The sequence below is a fragment of the Piliocolobus tephrosceles genome, chromosome 15 (assembly GCF_002776525.5).
Source record: "Piliocolobus tephrosceles isolate RC106 chromosome 15, ASM277652v3, whole genome shotgun sequence".
Taxonomy (NCBI): domain Eukaryota; kingdom Metazoa; phylum Chordata; class Mammalia; order Primates; family Cercopithecidae; genus Piliocolobus; species Piliocolobus tephrosceles.
In genome coordinates, this window is record NC_045448.1 from 16,645,848 (window position 1) to 16,658,901 (window position 13,054).

The following is a 13,054-nucleotide window of genomic DNA, read 5'->3' on the forward strand; positions in this document are numbered from 1 at the left end:
ACAGACTGAAGGCTGCACTGTCGGCTTTCCTACTTCTGAGGTTTTGGGACTCAAACTGGCTTTTCTGCTCCTCAGATTACAGATTGCCTTTTGTGGGACTTTATCTTGTGATTGTGTGACTCAATACTCCTTAATAAACTCACCTTCACATATATGCCTATCCTATTATTTCTGTCCCTGTAGAGGACTCGACTAATACAGTATCACTCTTCAACTTGCTTAATTATATATTTAAAAAAATATATTTATTGACACATATAAATTTGTTTTCGTATTACCTGCTGAATTTTATGAATAATAGCCTTATTGAGATATAACTTGAATACTATAACATTTACCAGTTTAAAGTAGAGAATTCAGTGGCATTTTTCAGTCACAGAATCTGTGCCGTCACCACAACTATCTAATTTTATAACATTTTCTTCACCTCAAAAAGAAACCATATGCCAATTAGCGGTCATTTACCATTTCCCCTTCTCTGTTCCAGGCACCTACTAATTTACTGTTTGTCTATGAATTTTCCTATTCTGAAAGTTCTTGTAAATAGAGTCAAATAATCTGTGACTTTTGTGTCTCACTTGCACTTACTACGATGCCTGCAGGGTTCATCAATGGTATAGCATACATCATGACTTCTTCCTTTTTGTGGCCATATAATATTTATTTATGTGGATATACCACATTTTGTTAATTCATTTGTTACTGGACATTTGGGTTGTTTCCACTTCTTGGCTACTATGAATAATGCTACAATGAATATTCAACAAAAGTTTTGTTTAAACTTATGTTTTGATTCACGAATATGGAACGTCTTTTCTATTATTTAGGTTTTCCTTAGTTCCTTTAAATAATGTTTTACAGTTTTCATTGTACAAGTATATATGTTTTGTCCTACTTTTGTTAAACTGATTACTAGCAATTTCATTCATTTCACTGCTGTAGTAAATAGAAACCATTTTCCATTTTATTTTCAGGCTGCTTGTTGCTAATATATTAAACTATAATTGGTTCATTTATATTGATCTCGTATCTTGTCATCTTGCTTAACTCATTTAGTAACGTTGTGTCTATTGAGATGATCATGTAGATTTTGTCATTTATTCTACTAATATGGTATGCTACATTCATTGACTTTCAGATGTTAAACAAACTTGCATTCTTGAGAGAAATCCTAGTTATTTCTATTGATAAATTTATATCTATAGATATAAATTTCTATATTTTTATGTTACTATCCTTTTTTATAAATTTCTATCCTTTTTATATGTTACTGATACATTTAAATGTATCTGTAGAAATATAGGAATTTATATAAATTTATATTTAGATATATAGAAATATAGAATATAAATTTCTACCGATACATTTTTACATATCAGTAACATATAAAAAGGATTAAAGATATAACACTTTTTACATGTTACTGATACAATTTGTGTTGAGTCAATTGTGTCAATATTTATAAGATATTAGTGTGTAGTTTTTGTTTCTTGTGATGTCTTTGCCTGGTTTTGATATCAGGTAAATAATGATCTCATAAAATGAGTTGTGAAGTATTCTTTCATCTTTTGATTTTTGGAAGGGTTTGTGAAGAATTTATGCTAATTCTTCAAACATTTGATGGAATTTACCAGAGGTCATTTGGGTCAATGCTTTTGTATCTGGTAAGTTTATTGATTCCCAATTTAATCTCTTTTCTTGTTGTGGGTCTTCTAAGACGTTCTTTTTTTTTTTTTGAGACTGCTTCAGTAGTTTGTGTCTTTCTAAGAATTTGTCCATTTCCTATAGGCTACTAATTTGTTGGTGTATAATTGTTCATAGTATGCCATTCAAATTCTTCTTATTTTTATGATTTCAATATTGATGTCACGTCTTTTATTCCTGATGTTAAACATTTGAGACTTCTCTTTTCCTTAGCCAGCTTCTATTTTGCATATTTCCACTCTAATCTTTATTATTTCCTTTCTTCTTCTTAATTTGGCTTTCGTTTCCTTCTTTTGGTCTTCGTAATTTTTTTCTTTTTTTTGAGATGGAGTCTCGCCCTGGTTCCCAGGCTGGAGTGCAATGGCATGATCTCCTCTCACTTCAACCTCAGCTTCCTGGGTTCAACTGATTCTCCTACTTCAGCCTCCTGAGTAGCTGGGATTACAGGCATGCACCCCCACGCCCAGCTAATTTTTTGTATTTTTAGTAGAGACAGGGTTTCACCGTGTTAGCCAGGATGGTCTCGAACGCCTGACCTCAGGTGATCCGTCTATCTCGGACTCCCAAAGTGCTGAGATTACAGGCGTGAGCCACCACGCCCTGCTTTTTGATCTTTTTTTTTTTTAAGGTGTAAGGATAGATTATTATTTTCCAACTTTTTTTCTTAGTATGGGCATTTAGATCTACAAACTTTTCTCTAAGTACTGCTTTAGCAGAATCCCATACATTTTGATTTGTTGAGCTTCCCTTCTGTTTCTTCTCAAAAGATTTTTGAATTTTTCCTGAGATTTATTTTTTGACTCATTCTGAACTGTGTTGTGCAACATATATGTATTCATACATTTTCTAAATTTTCCTGTTATTTAATTTTAATTTTATTCCATTGTGTTTGGATGGCACACCTTGTATGATATGAATCTTTTTAAACTCAATGAAGCTTGTTTTGTAACCCTGCATATGTTTGATCCTGGAGAATGTATCATCTGTGATTGAAAAAAATACGCACCACACAGTTGTTTGTCATATACTGTAGAAATCTGCTAGATCTGCTTAGTTTACAATGTTACTCAACTCTTCCACTCCACTGTTGATCTGCCTAGTTGTTCTAGCCATTCTTGAAAATGGGATATTGACATCTATGACTATTATTGTTGAATTTTGTATCTGTCTTTTAATATCTATCAGTTTTTGTTTCATGTATTTTGGTGACTTGTTATTGGAGATTTATGTGTGTGTGTGTGTGTGTGTGTGTTATTGGAGATTTATGTGTGTGTGTGTTTAAAATTGTTATGTCTTCCTAATGTGTTGACCTTTTATTATTATAAAATAAAAAAGGTTTCTATTCATCTGTAGTAATATATTTTGATTTAAAATCTATTTTGTCTACATACATTATTGATAAGGTAAGATATATACTTGCCATTTTCCTATTTATTTTCTTCATATTTTATTTCTTTTTCCTTTTTCTGTTTCTCCATTACTACCTGTTTTTGTGTTAGATATTTTAGTGTATTACCATGCCACTATATTTTTATATTTATTTCTTAGAGCTTTTTCTGAAGATTACAACTAATATCTTTAAAACAATTTGGTTAAAACAAACTATATTTCAAAATTATACAAAACTTTTAATTTGATATAGCTTCAATCCCTCTCCCCTTCTTTGTGCTATTGTTTCATACATATTATATCTTTATAATCACATCAATGTTATTTTATAATTATTGCTTTATTCAAATTTATTTTAAATCTGATAGCAAAAGAAATGTATTTGTACCTTTAAAAAAATGCATTTACTTATGTAGTTACTTTTCCATTGATCTTTATTTCTTGATGTGGATTGGAGTTTCTGTCTGATACCTTCCTTCAGTCTGAAAGACTCCTTATTTCTGTGGGACAGCTCTGCTTGCAATCAATTCTCTTAGATTTTGTCAAACTGTTACGGTCTTCAATCTTGAGAAATAGTTTTTCTTTATATAGAATTTTTGGTCAGTATATTTCTCTTTCAGCATTTTGACTATGTAATCACACTACCTACTGGACTTTATGATTTCTGATGAGAAGTAGGCTATTAGTCACATTGAAGAGACTGAAGAACACTTTCACATTATGAATCATTTTTGTCTTGCTGTTTTGCAGGTTTTCTGTTTATATTATGTGTTTGGCAGTTTGTCAATGACTTGTGATATGTCTACTGTGACTATTTTTGAATTTATCCTACTTGGAGTTTGTTGAGTCTCTTGCACATTCAGAGCATATAGATATAGATATAGATTATATATATATAAAATATGAATACACACATATGCTGGAAACTTTCTACATTTCATAAATGCATATGAAAGATTCTGGACATTATTTCTTCATTCTTTCTCTTCATTTTTCTTTCTTTTCTCCTTCTGGGACTCCTATTAAGTGTATGCTTAATGATATTCCATAGGTTTCCATTCATTCTCCATTTTTTTATTTCTTTCTGTTCCTCAGAGTGGAAAATCTCAATTAAACTATCTATCTCCAAGTTCTCTTTTTCTTTCCTGCTCCTGGTCAAATTTGCTGTTGAGCTCTCTAAATTTTTGTTTCAGTAATTACATTCTTCAAATAGATAACTTCTATTACATCTTATTTTATAATTTCTATCGCTTCCATGATATTCTTTATTTGGTAAGATATTGAACCCATACTTTTCTTTAGTTCTCTAGCATGCTTTATTTTAGTTATTTGAATATATTTATATTACATAAATTAATCTTTTTTCTACTAAGCCCAGCATCTAGGTTACCTCAGGGACATATTTGTGTGAATTTTTTTCTTGTATATGGGTTGCATATTCCATTTATTTATTTATTTATTTAGAGACAGAGTCTTGCTCTGTCGCCCAGGCTGGAGTGCAGCGTCATGATCTCGGCTCACTGCAACCTCCGCCTCCAGGGTTCAAGTGATTCTTGTGCCTTAGCCTCCTGAGTAGCTGGAATTACAGGCGCTTGTCACCATGCCTGGCTAATTTTTGCATTTTTAGTAGAGACGGGGTTTCACCATGTTGGCCAGGCTGGTCTCAAACTCCTGACCTCAAGTGATCTGCCCACCTCAACCTACCAAAATTCTGGGATTACAGGTGTGAGCCACTGTTACCAGCTCCTATTTTTGAATGTCTTATAATGTAAATTTTGTTAAAAATTTGGACATTTAAAAATATACTGTAAATCAGACATCTCCTTCCCCCTGGAATGTTTATTTTTAATTATTTGTTGTTTTTGTTGTTGTTGCTTTTGTTTCTGTTGTTGTTGCTGTGTTTAGTGTCTATATTGTTTGATGGATGTGACAATTGAAGTCTTTGCTCAGCTTAGTGGGCAGCTAATAATTGGGCAGAGATTTCCTTGTATTTCTTTAGCCAATAAATCTAACAGTCTTTTCCTAAAGGCTCTGTGTGTGTTGGGACGTGTCTTCAAGCTTCAGCAAGCAGTTTCTAGCTCTGCTTTAGCATTCACTTCCTGCTTCTGCAAATCTTCCAGGTCAACAAGAAGTGAGAGATAAAGGCAATTTTGTGTTGTTTCTGGGCGCGTTCACAGTCCTTTACATACACATATATTTCCAGATTCCCTGGAATCTGATATTCTCAGGAATGACTAATATTCCCAACAGTAGCAGAGTTTTCCAACACCCCCATGGACATCTCATTCCCTACTTTTTTCTTTAAGTTTTTTGGTTAGTCTCTTGTTGGTCCCCACTGTTATGGTCATTGAGTGTCTGCAATGTTAAATTTACACTGAATGTTTTCAATAAAGACCCTAGGAATACAGCTATTTTCACAGGGCAAATAAAGACATGCCCTGAGAATGGAGACTTTCAGGGAGATGTTTTTCTGGCCAAGAAGTGACCATCCTTTGGGGATCTGGCTTTCAGGTTCTGTCCTGTCCGCTTCAGCGGCTGACATGCTGCTGTTTTTCACAGCTATTGAAGTTTTGAGGTCGTTGGGTTTTAAGGCTACCACAGAGCTGAAGAAGTCGTAGCATGGGCAGGAATAGGATAAGTTAAATCACCAAAAAGCTCACTGTTCTTATGGAGATCCAGTTGTTTTTCTTGGATAAACACTTTTTGGATTAATGGCAGCTTTTAGTTTTTTTAGAGAATAATGACAAAGATGATATTGGCATTTTGGAGTCAATATACTAGTTGCTTTTATACAGGAGTGGATTTTTACAAGTCTTCACTATGGCATCCTAGAAGTGTTTTAATTATTGAATATTTTATTATTTTAATACTACAAAATATTTCCCATTTACTATTAAAGGATACTTGTGTGATTTCCACTTTTTCTGTTATTGCAAACATGCTGAGCTATTAATTCTTGTCAGACCAAATTCTGTCATTCCTTGACCATATCTTGCACATCTCTGTTCTTGGCATACTGATGCCTCAGCCAGTAATGCCTTCCTTCTTTTATAACCCGGTGTGAGCCGGGTTAATCTCTGCTCAAAGAACTACCCTAATTGTTGCTTCCTTTCTGAGATCTTCTTAGGTCCTTTCACCCACTTAGTTGTGTTCTCTCAGACACTTGACTTTGATTTCTAGTGTAGGGTTTATCCCACAGTATTGAAATAACTTGTACAGTTGCTGACATTCCATCTAGATGCTCAGGTCCTAGGGAACAGGTATTTTTTGGGTCATTCTTTATTCTGAGTTCTTCAGATTATTAACTTTCCTGTGCTGTATCATCTTTTCATGGCTTCCCAGAATATCATTCTTGTCTTTTAATCTTTGTTTGATAAGTGTACTATGGGCATTATATCTTAAAGTCATTCCATGGTGCAAGTATGATTTCAACTGGCCAATAAATCTCAGTACACCGGGACCACTCTATATAATTCCCCAACACTCCCTTAGTCTAATCATAGCCTACATCTATTTGGCTGTGACCTCCTCTTAGTTGCTGATCTCAGGATTTTACCCCCTCTTACACCTCCTCTTGAACGTTACCTGAAAAGTTTGCTTTCCTATACCGTGATCTGATCTCTATATTCAGTGCCCAATCCCAGTTTTGCTCTCTCTGTCTTCCTCCCCCAGCTCTCTGCACTGGCTTGTCTCAGGAGGTTGGGACACCATACAGTGTACCATCAATTCAGTGTCATACTCGGGGGAGGAAGATGTTGACAAATCATAGGCACAGAATTGCAGGCCCTGGGGAAGTACATCAGATCTTACCATACACTGTATCAGATTTTTCCAAGCTCTGGGCCAGGGATGAAGAATCAAAGGATCCCCAGGTAACAGACCAGTGACAATTTTAGAAATGCAGAGTGGTGGAGGTGTCAGAGAGAGAGTTGAGATGCCCTAGAAAATTCGTCTAAAAAAGGACATAGGAAAATAAGAAAAGAATTCAGTCCTGAGATAAGGCATGGCAGGAACAAGTACATCGGCAAGTGTCTGATGGGCTCTAACTCCAGCCTATGCACAATGCCATCTACGTCCCAGAGGCCAGAGGCAGGACTCCCCACCAGACTTTAGTGTCCTGTAGGAGAAAAAGTCCCAGTCACAAGGGGCTTGGTAGTTCTTTCATAGGTTTAGTCAGGGGTTACTGCCATTTGCTAACAATGAAAAATCACTGAGATCTTCTGCTATCAGACATAAAACAATAGTTACAATTTCAAAACCCTCAGGAGTTTTAAGGACTACTCATATCCTGTTTGATTTCTCCCTAGTCCTAAAATAGCCAGCAGGTAACTATGTGTACTGTACTGTACAGCTTTCATGTATTCATTTATCAGTCTTTTATATAAAAATGCGGTTTGTCACGAAGGATGTAGAAGAGGAGGACATAGTCTGTTGATTTGCTGTAGAGAGAAATAAAAAAGACTTCAAGTATTCTCTGCATTGTCCTTTGGCAGTTTTAAATGCTTCATTGCATCCATTCACAACAGAGAGGACTGAATCTTTCTTACAAAAAGGTACCTGTTCCTTGATTGCTGAGCTTGTGATGGCCTATTGGATTTCCTGATGTGGAATTGGTTTAAAATGCAGAAAGTAGTGTCTGTTTTCTGATTGAAGTTCACTGTGGTTTGGACTTAAAGTTCTTTTTTTTCTTTGTTTTTGACATGATAATTACCACATCAGGCAAGTCAGTCAGTCCTCCTATGTCTGAGGGGCAGGTCAGAGCACTGAGGCTAAACATACGTATTTTGAAAGAAAGAACAGACAGACATGTATAATAAAGATGGTTTCTACATGAATTTTATCTGGGAGTTAACGAGAAAATACAAGATGCATGAAGTGATCAATGCTATTGTGCATCATAATTTGTGTTCCTTTTGTCTGTTTTCCTCCTGAAATAGAAAGTGAGATGGTAAAATAGTTGCAGGTCTTATTTTAAACTAGCCTAAGAAGAAATGTGCCATTTCCTGTGAGTGACTCAATTTTAAAAAATAATACTTCAAAGGGGTAAAAAGTATTCTCTCTGAGTAAGCAGGTTTAAGTTAATCTAAGGTCAAGTTTATGAGGCTCTGGATCAATTACTGCAAAATCAGTTGTATTTTAATCATTGATCACATTTGGTTATCTTGATAAGAAAAAGCTCTAGAATTTTCTGAAATCTTGAACTTGGTTGTAGGATTATTGGTAAATAGATCAATTCAACCTATGGACCCAAAACAATAATTTCATCTTAAAAATATTTGAATTGTTCTGACAATCCTGTAGGATGATAAAGTAAAGCTCAGTTTATTCACTGAATGAACCATGTCATCTAGGGAGTAGAATTTACCCCATTAGGTCCCATGACTTTTTTGGGTGTCTGTGGGTAAACAGTAGGTGTATATATTTATGGGTTACATGAGACATTTTGATACAGGCATGCAATGCAAAATCATCACATCAGGGTAAATGGGCATTTATCCTCTGTGTTACAAACAATCCAATTATACTCTTAGTTTAAAATGTACAATTAAAGTATTTTTGGGCCAGGCACGGTGGCTCATGCCTGCAATCCCAGCACTTTGGGAGGCCTAGGTGGGCAGAGACCGTCTGTACTAAAAACACAAAAATTAGCTGGGCATGGTGGCGGGCGCCTGTAATCCCAGCTACTCCAGAGGCTGAGGTAGGAGAATCGTTTGAACCCAGGAGGTGGAGATTGCAGTGAACCAACATTGCACCATTGCGCTCCAGCCTGGGCGAAAGGGTGTTACTCCATCTAAAAAAAAAAAAAAAAAAGAAAGAAAAGTATTTTTGATTGTAGTCACCTTGTGTGCTAGCAAATACTAAGTTTTATTTATTCTTTCTAACTATTATTTTTGTGCTGATTAACCATTCCCACTTATCTCCACCCCACCAAATCCCCACCCCCCAGCTACCCTTCCCAGCCTCTGGTAACTGTCCTTCTACTCTCTATTTCCATGAGTTCAATTGTTTTAACTCCCACAAATAAGTGAAAGCATGTGACATTTGTCTTCCTGTGCCTGGCTTATTTCCCTTAACATAATGACCTCTAGTTCTAACTACGTTGTTGCAAGTGATGAGATCCCATTCTTTTTTATGGCTGGAAAGCACTTCATTGTGTATATGTACCACATTTTCTTTATCTTTTCATCTGCTGATGGAAACTTAGGTTGCTTCCAAATCTTGTCTATTGTGAATAGTACTGCAGCAAACATGGGAATACAGATATCTCTTCAGTATACCGATTTCCTTTCTTTTGGGTATATACTTGGAATAAAATTGTTGGATCGCATGGTAGCTCTTTTTATAGTTTTTTGAGGAATCTCCAAATTGTCCTCCTTTGTGATTGTATTAATTTAGATTCCTGTTAATGGTGTATGAAGGTTTCCTTTTCTCAACATCCTTGTCAGCTTTTGTTATTGCCTGATTTTTGGATAAAAACCATTTTAACTGAGGTGAGATGATAGCTCCTTGTGGTTTTGATTTGCATTTCTCTGATGATCAATGATGTTGGGAACTTTTTCATATACCTGTTGCCATTTGTACATCTTCTTTTGAGAAATGTCTATTCAGATATTTCACCCATTTTTAAATCAGATTGTTAGATTTTTTTCCTATAGAGTTGTTTGATTTTCTTATATATTCTGATTATTAATCCTTTGTTAGATGGGTCGTTTGCAAATATTTTCTCCCATTCTGTGGTTTGTTTCTTTACTTTGTTGATTGTTTCCTTTGCTGTGCAGACGTTTAACTTGATGTGTTTCTATTTGTCCATTTTTTCTTTGATTGCCTATGCTTATATGGCATTATGCAAGAAATTTTCACCCAGTACAATTTCATGGAGAGTTTCTCCAATGTTTTCTTTAATGAGTTTCACAGTTTGAGGTCTTAGACTTAAATCTAAACCATTTTATTTTATTTTATTTTTGTATATAGTGAAATAGAAGTCTGTCTTCATTCTTTTGCATTTGGATATCCAGTTTTCCCAGCACTATTTATTGAAAAGATTGTTCTTTTCCCAACTGTATGTTCTTGGAAGCTTTGCTAAATGAGTTCACTTTCAAAAATGAATAGTTGTATGGATTTACTGCTTTGTTCTCTATTCTGTTCCACTGATCTATGTGTCTGTTTTTTTATGTCAGTACCATGCCATCTTGGTTACTATAGCTCTGTAATATGAAGTCACGTAATGTGATTCCTCCAATTTTGATCTTTTCGCTTAGGATAACTTTGGCTATTCTGGGTCTTTTGTGGCTCCATATAAATTTTAAGACTTTTTTTCTATTTCTGTGAAGAATGTCATTGGTATTTGGATAGGAATTGCATTAAACCTGTAGACTGCTTTCAGTAGTATGGACATTTTAACAATATGTATTTTTTTGATCCATGAGGATGAAATGTATTTCCATTTTTGCATGTCTTCTTTAATTTCTTGCATTAATGTTTTATAGTTTTCATTGTAGACATATTTTGCTTCTTTGGTTAATTCCCAGGTATTTTATTTTATTTTTAGCTATTGTAAATGGGATTACTTTTTTGATTTTTTTTTCACATTGCTTTCTGTTGGCATATAGAAATGCTACTGATTTTTGTATGTTGCTTTTGTATCCCATAACCTTACTGAATTTGCTTATTAGTTCTAACAGTTTTTTTGTGGAGTCTTTAGGTTTTTCCAAATATAAGATCATATCATCTGTAAGCAAGGATAATTTGACTTCTTCCTTTCCAATTTGAATGTCCTTTATTTCTTTCTCTTGTCTTATTTCCTTAGGTAGGACTTTCAGTAGTATGTTGAATAACATTGGTGAAAGTGGGAATAATTGTCATGTTCCCAATCTTAGAGGGAAGGACTTCAGTTTCAGTTTATCCCTATTTAGTATTATTTGAGTTATATATCTGTCATATATGGCTTTTGTTATGTTCAGGTATATTTCTTCCATACCACTTTATTTGAGGGCTTTTTATCATAAAGTCATGTTGAATTTTATCAAATCTTTTTCATCATCAACTGAAATGATCATATGGTTTTGTCTTTCATTCTGTTGAAATATCACATTAATTGACTTACATATATTGAGCCATCCTTACATCCCTGAGATAAATCCCACTTGGTCATGATGAATGACCTTTTTTAACGTTGTTGAATTTGGTTTGCTAGTATTTTGTTAATGATTTTTACATCAATACTCATCAGTGATATTGGCCTATAGTTTTCTTTGATTGATGTGTCTTTGTCTGGTTTTGGTATCAGAGTAATACTGGCCTTGTAGAATGAATTTAGAAGTACTCCCTCCTCCTCTCTTTTTAGAACAGTTTGAGTAGGTTTGGTATTAGTTCTTCTTGAAAGGTTTGGTAGAATTCAGCAGTGAAGCCATCAGATTCCAGGCTTCTCTGTGCTAGGAGACTTTTTTTTTACAGCTTTGATCTTTGATATTGGTTTGTTCAGGTTCTGGATTTCTTCAGGGTTCAATCTTGGTAAGTTGTATGTGTCTAGTAATCTATCCATTTCTTCTGGATTTTCCAATTTATTGGCATATAGTTGCTCAACCTAATCACTCATGATCCTTTCAACTTCTGCAATTATCAGTTGTGATGTCTCCTTTTTCATCTCTGATTTTATTTATTTGGGTCTTCTTTCTTTTTTGCTTAATTACTCTGGCTAAAGATTTGTCATTTTTGCTTGTCTTTTCAAAAAAGAGTTTTTGTTTCATTGATATATTGTATTGTTTTCTTCATTTCAATTTATTTCTGATCCTTATTATTTCCTCTCTACTAATTTTGGGTTTGGTTTGCTGCTGCTTTTCTAGTTCTTTAGGATGCATTGTTAGGTTGCTTATTTAAAGATTTTCTCCTTTATTGATGTAGGCAGTTACAGCTATAAACTTCCCTTTTAGTACTACTTGCACTGTATCCAATAGCTTTTGGTATGTTGTGTTTCCATTATCATCTGTTTCAAGAAATTTTTCATTTTGCTTCTTACTTTCTTCATTGACCCATTGGTCATTCAGGAGTATATTATTTGATTCCCATATGTTTGTATAGTTTCCCAAATTCCTCTTGTTATTGATTTCTAGTTTTATTCCAATGTAATCAGAGAAGACATTTTGCATTATGTCATTTTTAAAATGTTTTAACACTTGTTTTATAATCTAACAGATGGTCTGTCCTTGAAAATGATCCATATGCTGAGGAGAAGAATGTGTACTCTGCAGCCATTGGATGAAATATTCTGTTAATATCTCTTAGGTTCATTTTGCCTACAGATCAGATTAATCTGATGTTTCTTTGTTGATTTTGTATCTGGAAGATCTGTCCAGTACTAAAAGTGAGGTGTTGAAGTCTTCAGCTATTGTTGTATTGAAATCTATCTCTCTCTTTAGCTCTAAGAATATTTGCTTTATATATCTGGGTACTCCAGGGTTGGGTGCATATATATCCATTCAGTCACTATTCGTCTTTTGATTGGAGAGTTTAGTCCATTTATATTCTACGTTATTATTGAAAGTGATTTTCTCTGGTGGTATAATTTAATTTCCTGCTGTTCATTTTTTGTGTATCTGCTGTATAGTTTGCGATTTGAGGTTTCCATGAGATTTGCAAATATTATCTTACAACCTATTATTTTAAGCTGATAACAACGTTCTTTTCACAAACAAAGAAACAAGAAAAACTCTACACCTTAACTTGATCCCCACGCTTTTCAACTTTTTGTTGTTTCTGTTTGTACCTTATTGTACTGTCTTGAAAGGGTATTGTAGTTATTATATTTAATTGGTTCATCTTTTAGTCTTTCTACTTAATATGATAGTAGTTAATACACCACAGTTACAGTGCTATAATATTCTGGTTTTTCTATATACTGACTATTATCAGTGAGTTTTGTACCTTCAGATGATTTCTTACTGCTCTTTTCTTTCTGATTGAA